Below are 27,274 nucleotides of genomic sequence, written 5' to 3' on the forward strand. Positions count from 1 at the left end.
ACACACTTGTACAATAACCGATCCAGTTTCGGAGTACCCAACTCACAAGCAGAGACTTCACCCACCCTCTCGAGAATGATAGTCATGTACTCATGGGAGCAGAGACCCTATAACATGGTCCCCCTCTTAATACCAGGGTACAGGCAATCACAGCACATGGGTTCATGGGGAGGGAACAGACTACATCTGGAGGTGTTTTCACAGAAAACAAATATCCCATAGCTTAAGATCCTCAATGAAATGCATATGGTCCTGTTCAAGTTATTTTTCACACTGCTGGGACCAAATGCCTGACAAAAACCACCTAAGAATGGCGGATTTGTTCTGGCTCACAGTTCAAGGGTATGATTCATCCCGGGGCAGCAGGATGTCAGAGCACTGTTCACACAGCATCTGTACTCAGGAAGCACAGAGAGATGAACGCTCCCCTGCCTCCAGCTCAACATCCTCCTTTTATCCAGCTCAGGAGGCACCAGGCCTGCCCACTCACCCACTCTCACCACAGCCATCCCTATCCTTGGAAAGTGAATCTGCTTCAATTAACCGAATCTAGATCATCTTTCACGGACATGCCCAGGGATTTGTCTCCTAGGTGACTCTAGATCCCCAAAAGTTGACCACCAATGTGAACCACCACAAGTCCCTAATGTGGGTCAGCCACATCCTTTGATGCTAAAGGTACGACTTACCTTTAAGCTCTAAAACAGTAGATGCTGTAACCCCCATTTCTGTGAAGGTGGGCAGAGGATAGGGGTGGGCAGTAAGTGGGAAGTGAATCCCAGAAAGGTTTAGTGATTTACCACATGTAGTAAAACAAAACTTGAACCTACTCCATATTCCATAGCTGAGTCTTTCAGCTTTGCGCCCTCTTACCCCCTGTTCAATGCATTACACACTTCCAGAAAATGAAAGGGATCAGTCTCTCCTGGGCTTTGCTGATTTAGATTTCATAGCCAACTCTGCTGCTGCTGGAATGTGACTCGGATGCTCCAGGGCTGCTCCCCAGCTGAAGACTTCAATGGGTGTCTTAGGGTTTCCATTGCTGTGATGAAACACTGCGACCAAAAAGCCAGCTGGGGAGGAAAGGGCTTATTCGGCTTACACTTCCACATCATAATCTATCATTGGAGGAAGTCAGGATAAGAACTCAAGCAGGGCTGGTACCTGGAGGCAGGAGCTGGTACAGAGGCCATGAAGGAATCTTGCTTATGGCTTGCTTCACACGGCTTGCTCAATCTGCTTTCTCATAGAACCCAGGACCACCAGTCCAGGGATGGCACTACCTACAATGGGCTGGGCCTTCCCCACCTGGTCACTAATTGAGGAAACGTCTTTCAGCTGGATCTCATGGAGGCATTTCCTCAAGGGAGGCTTGTTCCTCTCTGACGACTCTAGCCCATCAAGGTGACACACAAAACCAGCCAGCACAGTGGGATAACAGGAGACAAATGTGTCTGTGGGATCCTAAGAGGGAATCTGGAGGAGGCAAGGGAGGAGTCAGACAAGTCTGCAGGCTACTTTTCCAGTCAGAGCCAAGGGCGGTCAAGGTCAACAGGAAATCTCAAGTGAGAAGCTGAAGTACTCAGCCGCTTGCTAAGGGGCTGCCAAACACAGTGATTTCATTAAGGAGTAGGACTGCAGAGCACAGCAAAACACAAAACTCTGATAAGGCTTGCAGGGCTCACGGCTAAGCTTGTGGCCCCTTTCCAAGGAAGAGGTTAGCATCATTTGGTAACACTGGGAGTCTCCAGTCGGAGGCTCCCACTAACCAGCTAGCTCCTGTTTAGACCATTTCCATGGGAATGGTGGCTATTTATTGAGCGTGGCGCATGTGCAGTCAACGTGTATGTGTGCATATGACTGTCAGGGAAGGGAGTGTAGGCGGAAAGCAGAGAAATGGTCATAGTCCAAAATTAAAGTGCCTAATGCCAAACACAGAAATTTCCATCTCTGAAAAATAGAATTAGAAGTCATCTTGAGATGCAGACAAGTCTAAGTGGCAAAAATAAATGAGTTTTTTTTTTTTTTTTTTTTTTTAAAGTTCATGCGTGGTTTTTCGGTTGGTTGGTTGGTTTGGTTTGGTTTTTGTTTGTTTTGGCTTTTTTGTTGTTTTAAGAGAATTATGCCTTTATTTCCTTGTTTCTCCAATTAAGCTGGCTGAGTTGGATGCTTTGAGAGGGGGATTAGTCGAAGAGACCAAATCCCATCCCCTCATCTGATTCTTCCAACTCTTCCTTTGCTTCAGCCACTGCTTGGGCTGCAGCCCTGGTGGTGACAGCCACAAACGCAGAAGGATCAGTCAAGAAGGCCTTGACCTTTTCAGCAAGTGAGAAGGTTGTACCTGTTGGAGATACAGTGTGCGGCAGAGGGAACCAGTCTGCAGACGAACGCTGGCCATATTTCAGACACCCTCTAGGAAGCGGAAGTGCAGTCAACTCTGTGGTATCAAGCACTTCCGAGTTGTAAAGGCTGCCTTTGTCAATCAAACGCCTCCTAGATGATCAGCTGAAAGGGGCAGAAGTTCAGCGGTGTGGCTTCCCTGGCTCTTGCTTTGTCTCCGGTTTTTATCAGATGCACATCACTCAGAATTTCAGTGGTACTTGTGTAGAATTTAGTGGTGATGCCTAAAGCCTGGGGGAAAGAGGTCTTCTCTGGCCCCAGACCAGTGTTCTGAGCTGATACAGTGACCTCATCCTGGCCGATGGCAGCAGCACAGGTGGAGTGGCACGTTAGTGGCCAGCAGCATGCCCCAGTCTCAGTGAGGTCCTTCTTGGTGAACGCGAAGCCCACGTTCCCTTGGAAGTGAGGCAGTAGTTTCTCCAGAGCTGGGTTCTTTTCCAGACGACCCCTGAAGGGCCTTGTGAGTCATGGTGTTCTTGCCCACCAGCACCACAGCCTTCTCTCGAAGGGACACGCGGGTCTGCTGCGTCTTCACGGAGCCTACATTGTCCACTCCTACAAGGAAGCATTTTGGGTAATCATCTAGAAGTTGGATAAGCTTAAGGAAGTAGTCGGACCTCCCGGTTGCCTTGTCTTCCCTGGGTATCACGACAGTGCATCAGATACTGCCATGCAGGGTTCAAAGACAATGTCACTCTAATGAGGATGCCTGGCAAGAGACCCATGCATGGTCTTTTTTTTTTTTTTTTGGTTTTTTTGGTTTTTTTGGTTTTTCGAGACAGGGTTTCTCTCTAGTCCTGGCTGTCCTGGAACTTGTAGACCAGGCTGGCCTCGAACTCAGAAATCCACCTGCCTCTGCCTCCCGAGTGCTGGGATTAAAGGCGTGCGCCACCACGCCTGGCTCCATACATGGTCTTTAAGAACAAAAGGACACACAAGCCGGGCGTGGTGGCGCACGCCTTTAATCCCAGCACTCGGGAGGCAGAGGCAGGNGGATTTCTGAGTTCGAGACCAGCCTGGTCTACAAAGTGAGTTCCAGGACAGCCAGGGCTATACAGAGAAACCCTGTCTCGAAAAACGTAAAAAGAAAAAAAAAAAAAAAAAGAACAAAGGACACACAATTTTATGTTCATAAAAATGAGCCCAGAATCTATGCTGTCCTTAAATTGGGATAATCATTTCAAGGTTCCATTATTGTCAAACTAGGGCTGAGGAAGACTGGTAATTTTGTCCAAGAGAAAAATCGACAGAGAACTTGAGATAAAGTTTTTAATCCAACATTGACTGTGGGGTGTGCTGAAAGGGTGAGGACCTGTCCGATGGGTGAGGACATCAGGCTACCCAGAGTTCCCAACTCACAGCAGTACTGTAATTAGCAAGAAGGGCCACAGACATGTAAGGAATGAGCAGTGGTCACCGAATGCCAGAACCTGGCTGATAATGGGGTTGGGTTTTCTACACGGGAAATGTCATCAACAGGGCATACCAACTTGGAAGGAGGGAGCCAAGAGGACTGTGTTAAAGCAGCCCTTGTTTTTCCTTTGTGTGTGTTCACGTGTCTATACATGTGTGCATTCACGTGTACATATGAATGTGAAGGTCAGAGGCTGACTTTGGGTGTCTTCCTTAACTGTTAACTACATTTAAAAAAAAATGTTGTATTAAATGCAGAATGGGTTTCCCCAATGACATCTTGGTACAAGGACCTCCCCTAAAGCAAGATTTATTTTGTAACAAGTGCAAGACCCTTTGCTTGTAACGTATGTGCTTAAATCTTGAAGTGGCTCAGAGGACTGATAGACATGAGTAGTTTTCTTGGTAGCCTGCACAACTGTGGGTGGGAGGCAGGTTCTCTAAACATCAGGATGCAGCCACGTTTATCAAAGGATTTATGTGTTCCGCTCTTGTGCTACACACCAAGAGAATCAGCAATAAGTCAGCCAGATACTTCCCTCAGGGAGCTCACTCTCACCTCAGGAAGGAGAGACAAAAGCAGAAGTGTGGTTTTGTGTTTGTTTGTGTTTTTTGGTTTTATTTATTTATTTATTTATTTATTTATTTATTTATTTATTTATTTTTGCAAGACAGGGTTTCTCTGTGTAGCCCTGGCTGTCCTGGAACTCACTTTGTAGGCCAGGCTGGCCTTGAACTCAGAAATCTGCCTGCCTCCACACCTCCCAAGTGCTGGGATTAAAGGCGTGAGTCACCACTGCCCTGTGAAATGTGTGTTCTTATTGCTGCTAAATGTGAGGGAGAGCTGGAAGTGGGAAGGATGGGGAAAGACGCTTTGGAATGTGTGAGTTTACAACATTTTTCCTTGGGAGGACACATTGGAGCACTGAGATGGAGCAAAGTTTCTTAGCCTAGAGACTACTGCCATGGGACCTGAACATCTCTGTTATGGAGGCTCCCTGTGTACAAGTACAGGGTGTTTGTCAGCATGCCTGACCACCCCCAAATCCCCACCCCCCTGCCCCAGAGGATGGAATCACATCCCACATTCCAGAGCTATTAATACAAGATGACTACAGACAAGGCCTGATATGCACAGGAGAGTGCACTAGAGAAGTTTATAGCTAGGGCTATGGGTTGGGCAGTTAGGACTAACGTAGGCGATCAAGAGAGCATGGAGGGGCTGGACTCCAGGAAGTCAGCAGGAAGAAACCCAGCAAAGGTAGAACATGGAGAACCGTGCATGGCCAGACCACCAGCAACTGGGCGTGAGGAGACTGGACTCTGGGCAGCAAGCAAGGCTACCGGGAGATTGGCAGGGAGGGACTTGACCCACCCAGGTTTCCTCTTTAAAGAGGATCATTCTGGCTGCTGTGAGAACCAGGCATGGTAGAAAGTAATCGGCCTGTGGTCTGGACTTCTAGGCAGGAGCTGCTGGGGCCACAGTGTCATAGAGAAGTTGCCCGAGGTTGGTCTTGATTTGCTGGATCAATGAACTGACAGAATCTGAATATTTAAAGAGAAAGGAGTAGAAGTCAGACCACTTTGGAGTGAGGATGAGCGGTTCAGTAGGGTGGCCACCGTAGGGCAGGCCTGGGAGTTTGGGCAGTGGCAGCATGCTGAGCCAATGGTGCTCTGGACATATTGACTTGGGTGCGATGTCTCAAGAGTCAAGATGTAAGCATCACAAGATGTAAGCTTGCCACATGACAGTGGTTCAGTGAGACAAGAAGAGGCAGCAGTCACATGTGACACTCACATCACGAACCTATTTACATTACAAAGGCATCTGTGCTATTCCTTTAAATTATGTATTTCCCTCATACATTTCAATGAAGGTAAACCCAGGAAGAATATGCTATGCCCCGTCATTCACTCTTGTCATTTGCTCTCCAGAATTTCACACTAAAATGGAAAACTCTGCCTTCTGGGGGAAGTATTTGAGTATCAGGGATCCAAGGTGGGCGAGAAGCTTCAGTTTCCAGTCCTCTCCCTCTGTTTATTAGATAATACATCAGTGGCGGAAGCCATCAGAACCAAACTCTTGCCATATTTTCCTCTATGGTCTCTTCCATCCCTAAAAAGGTTACATCCTAGAGAGGGTCACAAGTCATAAGCTAGGGTAGAGGAAAGTGAATTCAAAGGAGTTAACGGTGCCACTTATAGTTAGAAAGAACTGTGTCTTCAAGTTAGGGGGTATATTAGTGTTTAATTAAATAGCTCCCTGCTGGTCTCCTTGGGGCGCACACATACCACTTGAGCCCCATGGCTGCTGTTTGGAGTCTGCCATGCCTCTGTACCTTCAAGGGGTTTCTTCTTATTTGCAACACTTACTTTCCCTGACTTGACCCGATTTCATACTCCATGTACTGTCCAGTTATTACTGCATGGACTGTTAGGGTTAGATGCTCTGTGGCAAGGACTCACAGGCATTTTATGTAAAAGATAAGAGAGCAAACAATTCAGAGTTTACGAGCCCCTGTCACAACTAGACAGTTCTTCCAATGCAGTAAAAAAGCCACCGTGGAAAAAGTCACTGTGACTAAATTCCAATAAAACCTTTTTTCAAGACTGACCATGGGATTTGGCTTATGGGCTATCATTTGCTAACAACTGCCATGGAGCCAACTCTCCCAGGATATGAAATCCCTGTAGCATGGCCTTCATACATGCAATGCAGGCCCATGATGAATCAGTTACTGGAATACAAACTCCAAATCTATTGGCAGGTTTTTATTATCTTCTTCCAGGTTCCATGTTAGGGACTTAAGCATGAGTTATCCCAGTTGAGGGAAGATTAAGCTATGTTGTTCACTACCACAGTGTTTAATAAACATACAAAGACCATATGGTTTCAAGCAACAATCGCTCATTATTACTCCAAAGTCCATGGGCTCTGATCCGGACTGGCCTTGCTCATATTTCTGCAGAGCTAGCAGTTTAGCTGGGGCTGGCCTTGGCTAGAATAATTTGGTTCTGTTCTATATGGCTTCTCATTTCTAGATGGTCCTCACTGTTGAGCCAGAGCCAGCCTTTGAAGAGCGAATGGCTTGCTCAGGCCTCTAGAGACCGAAGTGTGGAGAAGTCAGTAAGTCATTTCTACTGCATCATCTTGGCTACAGTAAGTTATAGACTAGGCCAGAGCCACACTGAAGCAAGACTCTAGTCAGCAAACTACTGAGTAAGTACAGAGAAGTCATTAGTTGGGGTCCTCAGTGAGTCAGGTTGTCACCAGACCACTACAGTACAAGCTCATTACTGGCACATTCTCTCAGTGCTAGCATGTCACTTAGGAAGAAGCTGGGGGGAAAATCAATTTATTCTCAGATTCTTCGAAGATTTATGTCTCAATGTATTATGTTTTTTAAATAGCTAAAAGCCATTGCGTGTTTCCTTCTATTTAACCATGTTACAAAGAAGTGTCTGTTATTCCCAAGGTTAGAGGACCCACTTATGCTGCGGAGTTCAGAGATAAAGTGCTACAAGAAGTCAAGTAGCACCAAATATGTCCAGTTGTCTGGTACAGAAAGAAAATCAACAAAGAAAGTTCCTTAGAAAACAAAAACCCAGCCTTGAACCTCTCCACACAGCTTTACCCAGCAGCCCAAGCGTGGCTCCAAGATCTTTCTGTTGGCCATCTGAGTGGTCTAGACAAAATATTCCACCAGGAAAATGCAGTAAAGGATTTTTCTTTTGTTTTGTAGCAAACTCCATGGGAATTGTATTCATTAGGACCCTTTGGTACTAAGGACTGGAAGCCATCTTGAGCAAGTTACAGTGCTGGAAAGGAAAAACCTAGCATCAGGGCACAGTGGCTGCCTCTCAGAAGCCATGAAGAATGGGAGCTGAGCTTCAAGGAAGAGCTGAAACACAGTCAGGGACCAAGATGACACTCTCTTCTCTCTTTTAGTGTGTGTGTGTGTGTGTGTGTGTGTGTGTGTGTGTGTGTGTGTGAGAGAGAGAGAGAGAGAGAGAGAGAGAGAGAGAGAGAGAGAGAGAGATTCATTTTGTTGCTATGACAACTACTATGACCAAAAGCAACTCATGGAGAAAGGGTACATTTCAGCTGATAGGTTACAGTCCTTGACTGATGGGAAGCAGAGCAAAAAGGTGGAGGCAAACCTCTTGCTCTCCCAGACAGCATTACTTCCAACCAAGAAACTCACCTCAAAGCCAAAGAAAGAGATACAGCAGGAACCATGAAGGATGCTGCTTGCTAACTTTCTCTCATGCCAGATTATATTCAGCCAGCTTTCTTACACTGTTCAGGACCGCCTGCCTAGGGGTGGTGCCATACACAGTAGACTGAGCCCTCTTACATCAACCAAAAATCAAGACAATCAGAGTTGTAGGCTAGTCAACCTCAATAATCCTTCAGTTGAGACTCTCTTCTATACTGTGTCAAGTTGACGGTTAAAGCTAAGACAGTGGTGTGTGTGTGTGTGTGTGTGTGTGTGTGATTGTGTGTGATTGTGTGTGTGTGTGTGTGTGTGTGTACGTGTGCATGCACACCTCTACATGTGAAGATTAAGGATAGAGTACCACACTGAATGTCTCTTGCTGAACCTGGAGCTCAGCAATTTGTTCTGCTGGCTGGTCAGCTAGTCCCAGGAATCCTCCTGTCTCTGTCTGCTCAGCCGTAGGATAACAGGTATACACTGCCACTCCCAGCTCTTTAATGTGGGTGTTGGGGGTGTGAACTCAGGTCTTCGTGCTTGTACGGCAAGCACGTTATCACCAAGCCATCACCCCAGATCCCTGTCTGTGTCTGAGCTGGAATGTTTAACTATTAACCCCATGTTGCTGATGATAGTGATTTTATTAGTCTAGTGTCAGTCTGATGACCACTCAGCTCAGTCATCTGTGACCATGGTTGGGGAACATAACATAATTCCAAGTCTCCTCTTTGGTGGTTGCAGGGACACTTGAAGGGGTGCTGGGAGGCACAGGAACATGGCCCAAAGAGCTTATAACAAATCATCTCTAGAGCTTTAAGCCAGGACTTCAGGAGGGAGGGAAAAGTCTCGTAGACTCATGAACCTCTTGAATCTATGCATTCTTTCAAGTTTCATGTTTCCCCATCACATTTTTTTATGTTGATGAGCTAACATGCCAAAAATATGAATGAGAGCTTCCTCCACAAACAGACTTTGCGTTAAGGCTCCAAAGGTAGTTATTAGAAAGGGCAAAAGGTTAGACAAAAAAGATCTATGAAAAAAATCAATGCATGGAGACCTAATAAGCAAACAGCCGCCTCATGCAATTGCATCTAAGTGGGGAACTTGAAGAAACAGTGAGGCTGTGTACCCACGACTTGCCACGGTAGTTAAGGCTGTTGAGTTGGTATTTAATTCCCCAGCAGTGCCAGCTTGCTACTTACCTGGAAAGAGCTGGTTCTGTTGCTCATTGAAAGCCCATGGGCACAAAAATTCAGCTTCCAGAATAATCTCTAGAATAATTTCTAGGCTAGAATAATCTCTGCTGGTGTGCTATGAAGCAGTATGTGCTGGGGACAGCTAGGGACTATGGGGAAGGAACCACATAGCAACACTGGTAACAAAAGTCAACCTACTTTATAATGGTCACATTGGGCTAGGGAGGTGGCTCAGCCTGTAAAGTGCCTGCTGCAGAAGAGTTTGGGTCTAAGCTTTGATCACCAGCACCTCTGTAAAATGTAGAGCAGAATACACAGCTATAATCCCAGTGCTAGAGAAGTGGACCCTTGTAGTCAGCCAGCTTCCCCAAAGTGGCAACCTCCAGGTTCAGGGAGGGACCGTCTCAAAAATTAAGGTGGAAAACAAATGAGGAAGCACCTATGTGTTTGCACCCACATGCACACACACATAACTACCAACCTATACAACACACCCAATCACATCAGGAGGACACAAGTAGGAAGCAATAGTACCAATGAGAAACCTATTACACCAATCCCAGGTCTGACATGCTGGGGAAGTTGGGGAGGATGGGTTTAAGCAAGCAGGAACTGTAAGAAAAGTCTTCAGGAAATGCAGATAGAAATCAGCAAGAACGACTCTGGGAAAACATGGTTTCTGCTTTCCTTGAATGGTTAGAAGTTTGTTAGGAAAGATAAGGTATCCCAATCTAAGTAGAAGACTCATGTTGATACATGTCAGATACATGTCAGATACATATCAGATACATGTCAGACACTGCTTGTGGACGTTGTACATCGTGGTGCGGAGCCTAGTGCGCACCACGATGTACAACGTCCACAAGCAGCAGATACATGTCAGAATACAGAGTTTTCTTAGACTGCCCCTAGTACTTGGGCTCTGCCAGGGAACCCTTCTGAAATGTCCTTAATCGCTGTGCAATCTAGAGGAGTATATTCTGCATTGCCCCTTGTTGATGAGTGACCTTTACAGGTCCAAGTGCAGAATCGGTTCAGTGTTTCATGAGGATATTTTGGGAAATAGCAGAACCTGGATCATCAGAGGATGGAGTGTAGGAGCCAGTGATGTTACTGTAAAATCCTCAAAGACCCAGATGATGAGAATAGACCAAGGAATCAGTATGAGCAGAGGAAAGATGTGTGAAGTCGCCCATCCTCACAAGGCAGGAATCAAAGAGATGGGGGAAGGCGGGGAGGTGTGTCAGAGAAACCTAAGGCTTGCCCCTAGGCTCACAGGAAAGCCTTTCCGACTAAGGGGAAACTCAGAGAGGTCATGTTCTCCTTAGAGGGGGTTGCCAGATGTGACACAGCAGGGATTTTGGGTAAACAGCCAATCCTTTTTTTAGTACGCATCCTATGAGAAACATGAGTGTGACTGGACCCTCTGCATTTTCACTTGCTAAATTTGGACATTCAGGGTCTTGGGGAAACTAGAAACAGGTAGAGGTATAGGCTTCATGTGGAGGGAGGAGTTTATAAGTTGTCACCCAAGAACACACAGGACATGACTCATGTGTCTGGGTCTCACGTCTGACTGCACTTTAGAATCGCCCAGAGAGCTTTGAAAAAATAAAGTGAAAAACGTCCTGATTATCAGCGCTGCTGAGCTAATTCATCTATGGAGCAGTCTAGGACATTTAAAGGCTCCCACGATGATTCTAATCCCCAACAAAGTTTAGGAACCACTGATCTAAAAGCCAGAGAAACAGATGAAGTCACTGATGGAGGTTGAAAAAAATGCCCAAGTTGCTCCCTGCAGAGCAACTAGGGCTTCCAAGGTACACAGGGACAAGGAGACAGCAAGGGGAACAGAGAGTGATGGTTTGGGCTTCATGAATGATCCACCCAAACTAAAGGGAGCAAGGGAAGGACTCATCCAGGGCAGCCCAAAGAGAAGGGTGCAGTACTAGGCTACTGCTGGTAGGTGGCGCTAGTGGGTCCATGGTCAAAGAGTAAGTGGAAGCCAGTTTTCAGGTGCTGGGAAACAGGAGCAAGGTACCAAGCAGTTCCTGTATCTGAAAAGAGACAAGTGTGCACCCTTCCCTATTCAACTCCTATGGGGATGAAAGCCAAGTGGGAAAGGGGGATGCACAGGTTTGTCTTAGCTTGAGATGCTGAAATACTACAGCACTAACTTTGAAACAACTAGGGGATGATTCTTTCCAAGGACACGTCCATGCTGGTGTATGTCAACTGGACAAAACCATACCTGTCTTAACAGGTGCTGGAGGATGAGATAGGATCCAAACACAGTCTGACACACAGTGGGTGCTTTTCAAATTGCTTTTTGCCCAAATCAAAAGGATTTTACAAATGCAGCAGATAGTGGCTATAAAAATTAAGGCTATAAGGAAAAGGAAGTTTTAGATTCCAGCACGTACACGGCGGCCACGGACACTCATAACTCTAGTTCCAGGGCATCTGATGTCTTCTTCTGGCCTCTGTGATCACCAGGCATGCACATGGTACAGTTGCATACAGTTTTCTTTCAGGGGATAGCCATTGGAAGTCTGAACATGCTCCACTGGTCAACACATTTTGACTTTTGACTTGTCTTCTTTGTCGTCTTCTTCTCCCTCTCCTTCCTCCTCCCCCTCCTTCCTTCTCCTCCTCTTCCTCCTCTCCCTCCTCCCCCCTCCCTCCTCTTCCTCCTCTTCTTCTTCCTCCTCCTCCTTCAGGAATGAGGTCTCAAGTGGGGACTGGGAGCATTGTGAAGTGAATGTGATCTAGGTTCATAATATGAAATTCCCAAATAATAAAAAATATTGTGTAAAAATAAAAATTACAAATGACAATAAATGCAATGCAAATGATAAAAAAGAAGAAAAAGAAGAAACAAAAAGAAGATTTGCCTGAGCTCACACAGACTTGAATGCCTCCTCCCTGAGGACTAAGCTTTTATGGTACTAGTAGGCAGGTACCATGTCAGCTTCCAAAGGAGGGTCCTACCCACCTATGGCACCCCAGTCACATAGACATACACATAAAATAAAAATAAATTTGTTGTTGTTTTAAAAAAATAAATAAGTGAATATTTTTTATTTTTTATTGGAATATTTCTTTATTTACATTTCAAATGTAATCCCCTTTCCCGGTCCCCACCCCCTTCCCCTCGGAATACTTTTTTTTTTTTTAAGGTCAAGTCTGCATAGGGGCTGGAGAGAAGGCTCCATGGTTAAGAGCATGGGCTGCTCTTGCAGAGGACCTGAGTTCAGTTCTCAGCACATTGGAGAGCTCACAACTACTGGCAACTCCAGCTGCAGGGGACTCTCATGCCTAGGGCCTCTGAGGACACCTGCATTCATGCACATCCTTTCCATATAGAGAATTAAAACATCTGCATGGAAGCTAAAACATCGTGAATGTAAGTTACAGGGTTTTTGTTTCCCATGGGAGGCTTTTGAGCGGTCCCTGACCAGGCTCTGCTCTTTTAAGAGCTGATCAATGATTACAAATGAGAGAACATGCCGGGTGGGGGTGGGGGTGGGGGTGGTCCTGGTTCACTTACTGCACTTCAGAAGTCTTCTGTCACCACAAAAGGCTTTTAACTTCCCTTGGAGTGTTTTTCTCATCATACAAGGAGACTCTTCAGCTAGCAGTCTTCCATAAGGCTCCTGATTTTCAGCTGCTGGCCACTGACGACTCCAATTCGCTTCCTCCCAGGGAACTGCACAAGCAAGTGAGGGGATGGGCCGCAAGGTAATAATGTCTAAAAGGTGCCTATTTGCCCAATGATATTAGAATACAGAATGTACTTGTTCAAAGCGCCTTGCCAAAGTTAACTAACTAACCTGCAAAACACCCTCTGAAGAGGACCTTCTGAGTCAAGGGATAGACTTCGGAGCTTCAGCTGAGGCTAAAAATTTAATGAGGCCACGTGACAGTGCGAATCTATAACCAAACCAGGACAGCTGTGGATGTCACATGCTTTTTCTCAGAGAACCCTGGGTGCTCTGACAGAGTAGTTTAACAGACTGTTTGGGGAGCTGTCTGATAAAACAAACAAACAAACACAAAGGAAACTTGATTGATGCACTAACCATTTTAAAGAAGCATTCAAACCACCAAGTTGGGAGTTAGAGGATGAATGTATGCTTGTTTAAAATTATATCTCCTACAAAATTAAATTGTTAATATTTTTGAAGAATTTTCCAGTTGCAAGCTCCCTGGGAATTCCTAAAATTTGGCTAAGGGCAGTCTTTCTCAACCTGGCACTGTGGCACTGTGGCTGGCTGATTGCCTGCTGAGGAGGAAGAGGAAGAGGAAGAGGAGGAGGAAGAGGAGGAGGAGGAGGAGGAGGAGGAGGAGGAGGAGCTCTGTGTGCCTGTGGGAAGATGCTGGGGAGCACTGGTGGATGCTAATAGCAGAAACCCCTCTCCCAGTATGATAACAAAATATCTCCATCATTTCTACATGTCCCCTGGCCATCCAAACTGTGCGCGTGTAAGAGCTGCAAACTTGGACTAGATGTCAAGGTGATTCTTCCCCGCTCTCTCCACACCCAGAGAGCCTGTGGATTTGTCACTGCTCTGATGAGCCTGAGGGGATTCTAGAGAGACACTGCTCTCCCTGCCTTTAGCGGTCAGATTCTTGAGACAATAATTGGAAATCTCCAAAATTGGAATTCCCAGGAATCTGATGCTGGGAGAAGAGGAAGGCTGAGCCAGCCACAACAGGAAATTGTCTCTTGAAAACAGATTTCACAGGGGCCCAGCAGCTGGTCAGATTACCTTGAAGGAGAGGCGGAAGCTCAGCAGACAGGATGGGTCAATGATCGGAGGATCACACCGTGGCAGGATTACTGAACTGAGCCTATTTCTTGCTCTCTGCTGAAACCTAAGCCTCATGTCTCCTAAACCTAGGAGGTGGTCTGGGAGGTCACTGGGCTTCTTTAGTTTGTCCTATTCTCACTCAGCATGGCCACATTGAGTAAATGCCCATTCTTTGCTTTTTTACAACTCTTGCTTGAGGACAGGCAGCCCAAGCCCAGTTCGTTAGAGGGGAGAAATCTTTTTTCCATCTTCTCTGATTTGGGACTCTTTGACTCCTATGAACAGTGATTTCCAGAACTTCTCCTGGAAAGGGGATTGGTGGGGGTTTGCATGACACAAAGTGTCTTGGAAGATCCTCCGAACAGCAGTGCACTCTAGCATGAGGAAATGACTTCCCTGGACAATGTGGGAGAGGGGTGCTGGAGGGAGTGGGGGAATCTTCTTGTGGCCTGTAGCTTTCCCCTTCCCAGGTTGGCTGCTGGGTATTCTAGTGCTCAGGGAAGGCTAGCCGCCCACACAGGACATTTCTGGCTTTGCATGCCTCCTCCATCTCTGCATACTCAAATGCCAACGTCTCCCACTCTCAGAGCTGAGAGCTCTGTGGGCTGCTGAGAATGAGCAACTGGGGACCAGTCTCTCCACAATCACTCCTCCATGCCTCTGTGTGCTTTTCTCTCCTGCCATGCCCTGTCTCTGGAGCTAGAAGCCCGAGTTGCTATTAGTTCACAGGGAAATGATCATGCTCTATTAAAGAAATAAAGGAATTCATCTCCTGATGAGCACAGGGCTAAGTATTGGCTAGCCATACTATGTGTTAGGAAAACCAATTAGCATTTACACATTCACATATGTTATCTCTTTACACACAGTGTGTCCACATTGCAACAGAGGGTCCTGTAAGGAAACAGTTAGGGCTAAGTGACATCATAAGGACAGGACTTAATCAGATAGAGCTGTTGTCCTTTCCAGGAAGTTGACACTGGGAGAAAAGCAGTGGAAGACAGCAGAGAGGCCACTTGCAAGTGAAGACGAGAGCCCTCACCAACTATCAACCTTGGCACCTTGACCTTGGACTTCTGGTCTCAAGAAATGTTGGAAAATAAATGTCTGTTCCATCACCAACTCCATGGTAGTCTATAAGAGCAACCTGAGAAGACTGGTGCATTACAGAATTCAACAGTGAACTAACCCTAACCCTAACCCTAACCCTAACCCTAACTAACTGGAACAAAACCAAGCAAACAGAAAGCAAGTACAGGATCCTCTCCAAGCTGAGCGAGAAACAGCATGATGTACCGAGCAGGAAAAACACACAACCCCTGAGCAAGAGATGCATCACCTCGTGGCATCTGAAGACTCTGTAGAGAAAACTGTGAGCACGGTCAACTGTAAACGCTTTGAGACTTTGCTGTAGAAACAGGGGTGTCTGGGAGAATCATTCCAATGTGATAACCTCAGTTACCTCTAGGAGAAGATTGGAACTGGGAGGAAATGGTCAAGGAGTGTTTCATCTTATCCTAGCTGCAAAGTTTCTAAGTATATCTAATAGTTTTTATATTCCTTTATATATTATATATTAATATTTATGTATTTTATTATTATATATTAATAATGTATTTTATTAATTCTTTGAGAATTTCACACCACGGGTTTTGACCACACTCACCTCTATTCCTGCCCTTAACTTCCCCCACATCTGCCCCCACCTCCACCCTTTCCCAGCTTCCTGTCTCCTCCTCTTCTTCCTCCATTTTGGTTTTTCAAGACAAGGTTTCTCTGTGTATCTCTAGCTGTCCAGGAACTCAGTTTGTAGATCTTGAACTCAGAGATCTGCTGTCTCTGCTATCAGAGTGCTGGAATTAAAGTCATGCACTACCACGGCCTGGCACTTATTATTTATTATTTATTTATTTATTTATTTATTTATTTATTTATGTAACTCACGGAGTCTAATTTGTGCTTCCTATATTCTCTATCTTTTGTTTTGACTTTGAAAACTCAGCTGATGTGGAGAGATGGCTCAACCAGTAAAATACTTGCTAGGAAAGCATAAGAACTGGGTGTCTAGCACACGCATGGATGCTCACATGGCACACACACAAAACCAGGCATTACCAAGCACTTAGAATCCCAGCGGCGGGGAATTGGAGATCGGAAGATGCCTGGAGCTAGTGGTCAGCCAGCACAGCCTATTTGGCAAGTTCAGGCCAGCAAGAGACCCTTCTCAAGACAAAGAGTGGATAGCCCCCAAGGAGTGATATCTGTCATTGTCCTCTAGCGTGTGAACCTGCATGTGTGTGTATACATGCGCGTGTACACACATACACACAGGATACAACTGTAATATCCAAAATAAATTCAAGACCACCCAGTACCTTCCCCCTTCGAAAAGAACTTTCCAAACTGTAAGAGCAGGCCAAGTGCAGAGCTAGATAAGGAAGCAGGGCTGACTAAACAAATGTAAAACCATAGTTTTAGTGGTCAAAATGATTAAGCCTGCAGCTGCCAAAATAATATTAGCTGTTCTCAGAGAAATAACCATAACAAAAATAACAGTTCTCAGAAGAATTCTCCTACCCCCGCCCCACACTGAATTCTGAGAAAGGCCACAAACCGCCCTGACCTTGCTAGGATTCCCTGTGACGTTAATAGCTGTGACGTTAATAGCTGACCCATAAGTTCAAAATGTACTATTGCTTTGTTGATCAAATCATAATAACCCACCATGGGGGCAAGCAAAGTGAGCCACTAGGCCAATGGTATATGCAAACCAGCCAATGCCTGAAAAGGTTACTTGCTACACCAATGAGAATAAGCCAGCTACCCTGTTGCTCAAATCTGCCCCTTACAAAGGTATAAAAAGTGTGTTCTTTCTTTGTTCTGGGTCTCTCCTCTGGCCTGCATACTGAGAGGGGGGTCCCCAACATGTTGGAATAATAAAAATCCCCATGCGTTTTGCAGCGATGGTGATCTCTGTGGTTGTTGTGAGTGAGGGTCTTTTGATGAACTGTATCATGTAGCACTGTTTGTATCATAAACAGTAATTAAGCCCTTTATTGCCTACTTGTTCTGCCTTCTCAGAGTTTGAATTATCTTCCCAGTGATGCTTATCTCTGGCCTCTTCCATAGGCAGTGTAAAGTCACAGGAATATGCAATTCTTTCTGCTCTAAGTTCTACAGTGGATCACACTTTTTCTGACTTTGAACCTAGTTGCTGATGCAGTAGTGGAACACACAGGGATACTTCCCTCAAAATCTCAACTACATTCCATTAGTAGAGGAAGGTAGACATTTTCATTCATTTCAAAGGAACCTAGAAAGAGAGACAAAATAAATTCACAATATAAAAAAATGAAGAGTTTTCTGCATACATGTTATAGTTGTTACGTTGGTTTTGGGGGGACTCCTAACGGGGGGAGAGAGTATCTCTGAGTCTTTTGGTTACTCTTGGGGTGCTTTTCCTCCTATTGGGTTGCTTTTCGAAGCCTTGACATGAGGGTTTATGCCTAGTCTAATCGTCCTGTGTTATTCCCTGCTGGGTTACTATCCCTGGGAGTCTGCTCCTGGACCTGGGGGAGAAAGGAAGTGGAGGGAGGCACTGGGAGGACAGGAAGGAGAGAAAACTGTGGTCAGGATGTATGAGAGAAGAAATAAATTCACAACAAAAATGAAGAGTAAGACACAGAAATCAGACAAAATATACCAAGTCAACGATAATGATAATGATAGTAACAACCTGCGAAAAAGATTTTTTGAAATAAAACTCAAAGAGGTTGGAAGTAAAAAAATAAATAAATAAATAAAGCCACCAGCCAGCCTAGTGACTCCATGGAGCTGATAACAGAGTGTCTTTACTGCAGCCATCTTCCTTCAGGAACGTCTACCTGTGCTGAGGGTCCACACAGAGCAGCCAGTGGCAGTGAAGACACACCCAGCCTGAGCATACTCTCCAGAACCCAATGTTGGCTCCTAAGAGGCCAATTAAGAAAACGCTTCTTCCTCCTCAGAGGGGATGCCAAGCCATAAAGGCCCCTTCACATGTTTATGGTTCTTCTACTAGATTTAGGGGTTCTCTGGATGTGGGCTGTCCTCACTGCCCTTTGCTACAGGAGTTATTTTAGCAGTCACTGAGAGGCTTGGTTCTCTAGGATCTTTGCTGCACACAAGGAGTTTTTCCCTAAGGCTTTCAGATAGAGCCATTCTGAGCTTTCTGCCAGTGTTTTTTCCATCTTTGTCCTTCAGGCCTGCCCTCCACACCATGGAAAAACCACCTTAGCTTCTCATTGAAGTCTTTGCCCACTCCTGGGTTCCCTGTGGAGAGCTCATGTTTCTTTCTTTCCCTTCTTGGTGCTTTGTAAAGGACAGTTTCTTTATTATAGACATTCAAGGACAACACACACACCTCCAGAGCTCTTACCACAAGGAAACTCAATTAGCTGGTGTCTGGCTTTCCTGCCAGACTCCAAACTTCAGGATTGTAGGAATTTTATTGCCCTCACCCCTACCTCTTGACACAAACACTGCTTGCCATGTCTCAAAATGGGAGCCACTCAATACACTTGTAAACAAACTGTTCTGGATGGAGCTAAAGGAAGCAGTTTAATCAATCAGTCACACTTCAGTTTGCAAGAGGATAATCTGTTCCATAAACAAACATCGTCTCTCCACCATGTGCATGTGCATGTGCGTGCGTGCGTGCGTGCGTGTGTGTGTGTGTGTGTGTGTGTGTGTGTGTGTGTGTGTACTAGAGGTCCAACACTGAATGTCTTCCTCTATCTCTCCACCTTATTTTTTGAGACAGAGCCTGTCACTGTACTTGGCACCCACTGCTTGGCTACACTGCCTGGCCAGAGTTCCAGAACTACTCCTGTCTCTACCTCCAAGCACTGAGATCCTAGTCACGTGATGAGACATCCAGCTTTGTATGTAGTCCTGGGGATCCCAACTTAGGTCTCCATGCTTGAGTTACGGGTAAATACTTTCTTTACCCACTGAAGCATCTTCCCAGCACATCCAATGGATCTTTGAGTTCTCATTCGGTCACAAGTTAGAGCTACTAATATCAATGGTGAATTTCAGCCTAGGGCACTAGTCTGGAAAAATGTAAGTCACATGAGTTGATTTTTGCTAATGTGGACAATAACATGCTCTCAGGAATGTTCTCGTATTTTAAAACTTGACTGTTGTCTTGGTTAGAGGAATACCACACTCTGATCATTTAAGCACACACAGTTTTTAAATTCTAAGATCCTTAATTTAGGAGCTAGAGAAATCACTCATTATCCAGTGATGGTCTCCAGAGGGCCAGAGTTTAGTTCCTAGTACCCACACCAGGTAGCTCACAAGTGCCTTCAACTACAGTTCCAGGGGGTACAACCTCCTCTTCTGGCTTCCATTGCACATATACACACTCAGGCTCACACACATGCACATGAAAAATTAAAAAGAGAAATCTTTAAAAAATGATCAATTTAACCAATATTTTTACTAATTAAATTTGTTTTAAAACAATTTAACACGTGTATACACTCTACACCAACCACTCTGACTAATTCTCACAAAGTCTTGTGCTCAAGGCAGTCATGGGCAGAGAGAGTCTGGAGAGAGTGGGGGGGCCCAGAAACAAAGAATTTGAAAAGAAAGAATGTGCTAGAAAAATATTCTAGTCTTGCCATCACATCAAACTGCTCATTATTTAATATTCTCTTTCTTGCTCTGTTTTAACATGCCACGTGTTCCATTTAAATAAGAGCATTAAAGTATTCCTCTAGGCTTTAAAAAAAAAAAAAAATGAAGTTACCTTTGCCAAACCATGGTGCACCGTTGCTGAGTTGGAGGACGCAGGCACCTCTCTGCTGTCCTTACCATAAATTCAGCCAGGACAGGGATATTAAACAATTCACAATTGATAACCCACTTGACTATTCCGTTTATATTTGGGTAACAGCCTCATATGAAGGTCTGCACAGCTCATCTTACCCATTTCTCCTCTGTGCAACTGAGGGACTTGCAAAAGGCAAGAGCAAACCTCCTACAGCTAAAGCATCCATCTCTGTGAGGCTAAAGAGAAAGTCACCACTGCCAACTGAAATCACCAGGGACCTTTTATAAACCCAGGCCGCAGGCAGGCCAGTTACATCACGGTCCTTGGGAGGGGCCCAGGCATCACATTTTCTGAAGCTCCCCAGGTGGCTGCTGCGTGCACCTGAGGCTGTGAACCATCCCAGTCAGTCGTCAGGCTGTGCTTGGAAACACACATCAATGGGACGCCATCCCAAGGCCTGCAAACACTTAGCTGAAAACAGGTGTTCTCAATGACAGTGTACAGATTCTCAGTATTAGTGTCACCAGAAATAGAAAAGAACTAGGAGCCATGATTTATTCCTTCAAAGGTATTTAAACCGAACCGCTCAAGGGTACCGGGTTTTAATTAAGAGCAGGGCTATTCAGTGCAGCAGATTTTTGTAATAGAACTGTGTATCCATAGGGAACTAGCTAAATAAATTGTGGTCAACAACAGAATAGGTAGTTATTAAAAGAGCGAACTACTTAAATTACAGAATGACAACTATGAGCAGGTTTGTCCCAGTCTAAAAGACAAAGATCCTTGACTTTTCCAAACTTTCATTAGGTCTCTTGCATGGGCTTAACTCTACATAAAGATGAACCGTGCAAATTCAAAGATGAGGGACTCCTTATTCAAAGACTTACTAAAAATTAAAGACCACGATAGCTAAGTATTAGAAGAGGCCAGGTCCTTTCTCATGATTCTGTGTGTGTGGCTGTGTGGCTGCAAGTTAGAGGTATTCAAGAGGGAACAGGTGGTCCATGGTACAGAGAAAAGGGAAAGCAGACTCAACTGCTATGGAAGAGAAAGAACAGGATGTGGGTTGAAGTCTTAAAGTAGGGTGTAAAAGTAATTTATTCACCAGATGTAATTGTCATCTCTGGCATTACTGCTGAATAAGCTCACCCTTTCTAGTTCTTTCTGAACTCTGGTTGGCTGCTTCAGCTCAGCTATTCTGGCTTCTAATCTCTGGGTCCTTCTCATTAGTGGGCTTGTTCTGTCTTCACCTGCAACCTATTTCTGTAAAACTGTTTTGGTAAAACTGTCTCCTCTGCCTCTGTCTCTGTCTTTGTCTCTGTCTCTGTCACTCTGCCTGGCCTCTGAAGTCCTCACTTTCCTGTGCTGTTCCTGTGACAGTTGGGAGTATCCTATCTCTGACTCATTCCATCAAATCTTTCTCTGATTCATCACTTTGTCTGCCCCTGAATTAGATATCACTTTCAAACATGGCTCCTTCCTTCTATAGGATAATCTTACTTTCACTGTTTGTGATTAAAGGTGTGTACTAAGGGTGTGTCCATATTCCAGCCAGATTATAACTGTAATCTAGGGTGTGTCTGCATTCCAGCAAGATCACAAAGACCTAGAAGGTCTTTGGCTGTGATCCCTTTTTAGAGCAGCCATGGTGCTGGATTAAAATTCATATAGTAGGGTAGTCAGGAAAGGGTGCAAGAAACAGTAAGGGGGAAAAAGTCAGAGTAGCTATCTAGCCTGACTCCCCAGGGAGAAAATATGTAAGTGGGCAAATAGAATGGTCAATAGAAAAGCGAGAAAGCTACAGCAGGAACCCAGAGAAAAAAGGGAGAGCATGGAGATCTGCAGTATGTAGATTTTGTTTTAATTATGTGTACACCCCTAATTTGGCCATAATAATTCATTAAATAGTGATTCCTAGGCAATTCAAGGAAATAAAAACTAGACTTTATACACACCCGTAAAAACATGCTCTCTCTCTAGTCTCTCTCTCTCTCTTTCTCTCTCTCTCTCTCTCTCTCTCTCTCTCTCTTTCTCTCTTTCTCCCCATGCTCTGATAATTCTAGAGGTGTTATAAAAACACTTGTTAACTAGTTCTTTCAGGTACTCACTGGTCCATTCTAACTGTTGTACACAATAATGAGCTTTGTCATGACATCTTCGTACATGTACATAGTCACAGTCACCCTCCATTGCTCTCTTCCACATTCTTTTCCCACTGGTCCCCCTCCTCTTGCCAAATATTTTCCCCTTATAATTTCACATACTTGAAAAATAATGTAATATTTCTCTTTCTGAGTTTGGTTTAGTTTGCTTAACAGTGTGCTCTCAGATTCACACATTTGTCCTGCAAACTGTAGAACTTTCATTTTTTAATGGCTCGATAGTACATACATACATGCATGTGCTACATATATGTCACATTTTCTTTACCCATTCAATCACTGATACGTAAGTACATAAGCTGATTCCAGAACTTCTGCACAAGTAAATATATATGTGTGTGTGTGTTGATTTTGGCTCTTGGGTGTATGTATGTCTGTCTGTCTGTCTGTATGTATGTATGTATGTATGTATGTCTGTATGTCTGTATGTCTGTCTGTCTGTATGTATGTATGTCTGTCTGTCTGTATGTATGTATGTATGTATGTATGTCTGTATGGATGTATGTATATCCAGTATATCCTGGAGAGAGGGATAGCTGGATGGAATCCCTGATTTTTTTGAGGGAGTCCCATGCTAGTTTTCAGAGTGGCTGGACTAACACCACCCCCAACAGTGTGTGAGGGTTTCTCCCTCGTGCCCCCAACACTCCTGCTAGTATTTACTGTGTGTGACAACCATACTGACTGGAGCAAGATGCAATCCTAATGTAGTTTTGATTTGTGAAGATGTTTAACATTTTTTCATGTATTTATAGGTCATTTGTGATTTTTATTCTGAGAATTGCCCCTTCAGTTCCTTTGCCCACTTACTTTGGTGATTAACTTCGCCAGTTCTTTATATTTAGGGGATCAGTTCCTGATGCATGAAGAGCCAACAAACATTCTCTCATTTTATTTTTTATTTTTAGATTTATTTATTTCATTCATGTGAGTACACTTGTCACTGTCTTCAGACACCAGAAGAGGACATTGGATCCCATTACAGATGGTTGTGAGCCACCATGTCATTGCTGGGAATTGAACTCAGGACCTCTAGAAGAGCAGCCAGTGCTCTTAACCTCTGAGCTACCTCTCCAGATGAGAGGAAAGAGTTTATCTCATCTTCTATCTCACAGTTCATTGTGAATGGTAGTCAGGACAGGAAATCAAACATGAACTTGGATCTCTCCGTTTTCTTGTAGGCCATTTCTTTACTCTGGAAAGTATTTTCTTTGGTAAATAAAAGTCTTAATTTGGTACAATCCAATCTCCAGTTCTTGGTATTTCCTAAGCAACTAAGGACTTAATGAGAGAGTTCTTGACTATTACTGTATTTTGAAGTATTTTCCAAGAGTGGTATCCAATTTACACTAGGTTTGTTTTTGGACTGGGTGGAGGTGGGGATATAGGTCCAGTGTTCTACATGTGGCTATTTAGGTTTGCTATCACTGTTTTGAATAGCGTGTCATTTTCCCAACATGTTTTGTGTATATTCAATTTCCCTCAGAAGCCAGAAGATGTTGAATCCCCTGGAGCTGGACTTACATGCAGTTGCAGAGCCCTATGTGGGTACTGGGAACTAATACCAGTTCTCTGCAAGAGCACTAAGTGCTTTTAACTGCTGAACTTTTTTTTTTTTTTTTTTTTTTGCCTTTGTTTCTACATTTTATATTAAAGACTTTTGTGTCTGTGTTCATCAGAGAAATGGGTTTACAGATTTTTGTCACTGTGTCCTTATCTGCTTCTGGTGTCAGTGTATCACTGACAATATAAAATGGGCTTGAAAGCATCCTTCCCTTCAAAATTCTGTTTTAGGTGACTGTTTTAGGTGACTTTGTATTGGCTACCCTTGAGAAGTCTAAGAGAATTCAGCAGTTCATCTGTCCTATCTCTGGCTTTTCTTTGCCTGGCTATAGAGAGTCTCAGCTCAGAAACAACCTAGATGTCCCTCAACTGAAGAATAAAGAAAACGTGGTTCATTTACACAATGGAATATTACTCAGTCACTAAAAACAAGGACCTCATGAATTTCACAGGCAAATGGATGGAACTAGGTAATTTATCCTGAGTAAGGTAACTGTGGTGGTTTGAATATGCTTGGCCAAGGGAGTAACACTATTGGAGGTGTGGCTTTGTTAGAGGAAGTGTATCACTGAGGGGGCTTTGAGACCCGCCTCCTAGCTGCCTGAAGACAGTCCTCTTCTGAGTGCCTTCTGATTAAGATGTAGAACTCTCAGCTCCTTCTCCAGCACCATGTCTACTTGGACACTGCCATTCTTTCCACCATGATGACAATGGACTGAACCTCTGAACCTGTAAGCCAGCCCCAATTAAATGTTGTCCTTGTAAGAGTTGCCTTGGTCATGGTGTCTCTTATTAGCAATGGAAAGTCTAAGACAGTAACCCAGACCCCAAAGGAAAAGCACGGTGTGTACTCACTTATAAGTAAATATTAGCCATAAAGTACAGGATAACCTTGCTATAACCAACTGACCCAAAGAAGCCAAATAACAGGAAGGGCCCGAGGGAAGATGGATGAGTCCTTCACAGAAGGGGAAATGAAATAGATGTCTGAGGTAGATGGAAGGAGGGGGCTGGGTAGAAGACAGAATGGGGAAGGGAGCAGGGCTGAGGGAGGGGGGAGATTATATGTGGGGAGAGCAGGGGAGAGAGAAGGGGACAATGGGTGTGTGCCTGAAATCCCTAGGATGCGCCAGAGACTGGGAATGGGAGGAGGCCCCCGAGGGTCTATGGGGGTGACTCTAGCAGTTAGTGTGTTTTTATAGGACTCCACAGTGTATGAATGAGTGGGTTTCTGTTTCTTGTGCCCTTTTCCTTTTGTTTCATCCAATTCTGTTAGTTGGTTTTTTTTTTCTTTTAAATCATAGTTTATTATTAGACCTTAGACGCCCCCATTTTCTAACAAGACACAGAAAGAGGGTGCATCTGGATGGGAGGGGAGGAAAGATGGGAGAGGAGACGGTAGTCAGGATATATCATGTGAAGGGGAAAATTATTTTCTCTCTCTCTCTCTCTCTCTCTCTCTCTCTCTCTCTCTCTCTCTCTCTCTCTCTTTCGGTTTTTTGAGACAGGGTTTCTCTGTGTAGCCCTGGCTGTCCTGGAACTCAGAAATCTGCCTGCCTCTGCCTCCCAAGTGCTGGGATTAAAGGCGTGCACCACCACGCCCGGCCCATGATTTTCAGTAAAAGAATAAAAAAGAGAAAATACACTAGTATAGAAAATACCTGTACTAGAGAGCTGGGACCAGAGGATACTGAGAAATGCCAAGCAATCGTTTTCATCAGGGAACGTGCAAGATGGGATCACAGGAGACTTCGTTTTTAATATCTCTTAAATTGTTCTAGAAAAGGGGGATTTTAAAATAAGAAATGTTCTAATTGCCTCTAAGGGGGGAAACGATTGTTGCCTCTGGTAAGCTGACTGAAGATCATATATCTAAGAATTTATGGGCAACACAAACTGGACTTGATACATGGATAGGAAAAGGGTTTGGATCTGTGAGGAATGGAGTGGGGAAAATATCAAAACTAATCGTACAAAATTCTCAACCAACCAGTTACAATGAATTGGTGAGACACCTTTCCGGACTCTAATACTGTGATCAACCGGATGTGCTTGGTGTAGCTGGAGGCTCATACAGTTCTGGTTTTACGTGGCACTCTGCAGGCTGATAGGTGGTCAAGGCTGTGTTGTCAGTATCTGGGCCGTATTCATTTCTTTCTTTACTAGAAAGATACTGCTGATCATGAGCTTAGTGGACTGCGGGCTAGGCACTCACTCCAGAGAACCCAGTTCGTACACTCAGAGGGAGCAAAAGTCCAGTTGAGGAGTCCCTCCTACCTGACAGTGGACTGAGAGCTCTGTCTCAGAGTGGAACAGCTGAGAGAAATGGCAGTCCACCTGGTGGCTTCAGAGCTCTCAGAATCTACACTGCAGGGAACTGTGGGACAAAGGAGGCAGTGGGAATCCAGCAGTCAGCTGGACCCCTAAATCCTTCCCAGTGGAAGGAAGGGAGACTTGGAGGTCACGTGACTGCCGGCTCCAGGTTCTGAGCTCTTGGTTCCTCCACTCACAGACAAATTACGCTTACTCCTCTTCAGTGTGAAGAACCACTGGCCACTTACTAGTTTTGACAGCTTAACCTTCCGGATGCCTGAACTTCTCTCTGACCTAAGCCTCTGGGGGCCAGTGCCACTCAAATACCGTGGAGGCATGGTTCCAGGCTGCTTCATTCACGACAGATCCTCAGTTTCAAATCCTCAGAGTAGCTCAGTCTTAAGACAACAGAACCGCTCTCTAGATGGTACCTGGATTTAGTGCTGAGATAGGAGTGTTGTCATGGATATTCTCCAGTGCTATCTATCTACCAACCCAGAGTGGGAGTTAGGTTGAAAATACGCACTGAGGTTCGGGTTTGTGAACACCGACTCTCCTGAGACCGATGATGCTCATTGCCAGGACCATCTGGCTCACATCGTGGTGTAGCTTTGGAGCTGGGAACTCTAACCAGCTTCTCCATGCTTTTTTAGCTACCCTGGGACTTCCTTTTTGATTCCTGATGCTCTCCCTCCTCTTGGAAGAATATCGTCTTTGTTACCTGACTCATCTCATTCTCATAGAAGGAACTTATAAACTGACATCTCACCCCAGCAGTTTCTTCTGGCAAACTCTAGATGTCATATAGAAGGGCTGGAATAGTCTGATCACAAAGCATACCACCTTGTTCTTTGTATGGTTCTGAAATATTTGAGTCTTCTATTAAAAGCTTGCATTACTCTGAACATTTAAAGGTGTTTCTCAAAATGGAATGCCAGAAGCATGGTTCCTAATACTCAAAAGGAGGGCACCTAGCAAGCACCATGTAATACACGCACATCCTTTTGCCGTTTGACAAAGATGTGGTCAATCAACCCAAACAGTATGGATTTGTAAGCTTCAAGAAAATTAAATTGTAGGGAACAAAATTCAACTGGTTTTTACATGGATTATAAAGGTACACCGAAAAGAAGTAATGAATATGCAGACTGAAAACAAATTCTTTTACTCAAACAGTCAATGAGCCTGGGCCCAGGGAACATGGCTCTTGTAGTGTCCTGAGTGGTCCATGGTGGCAGGTATGACGTGGAAGAGAATCAGTGTCTAACAAGCCCTGCCCTTCTTTCAGTCTGGAGGTCACGGTGCTTTGAGATTAGCATTCTCAATCTTAAACCTAAACTTGGCCACATCTCCTTCCCAGAGAGACATGCAA

The 27,274-nt window shown here is 44.7% G+C and overlaps 1 pseudogene; it reads right to left on the reverse strand.

Moving 5' to 3' along the window:
* Positions 1-2,183: 2,183 nt before the first annotated feature.
* LOC110316872 lies at positions 2,184-3,055 on the reverse strand (annotated as a pseudogene).
* Between the last annotated feature and the right edge of the window lie 24,219 nt (positions 3,056-27,274).

The sequence above is a fragment of the Mus pahari genome, chromosome 2, assembly GCF_900095145.1.
Source record: "Mus pahari chromosome 2, PAHARI_EIJ_v1.1, whole genome shotgun sequence".
NCBI classification, from domain to species: domain Eukaryota; kingdom Metazoa; phylum Chordata; class Mammalia; order Rodentia; family Muridae; genus Mus; species Mus pahari.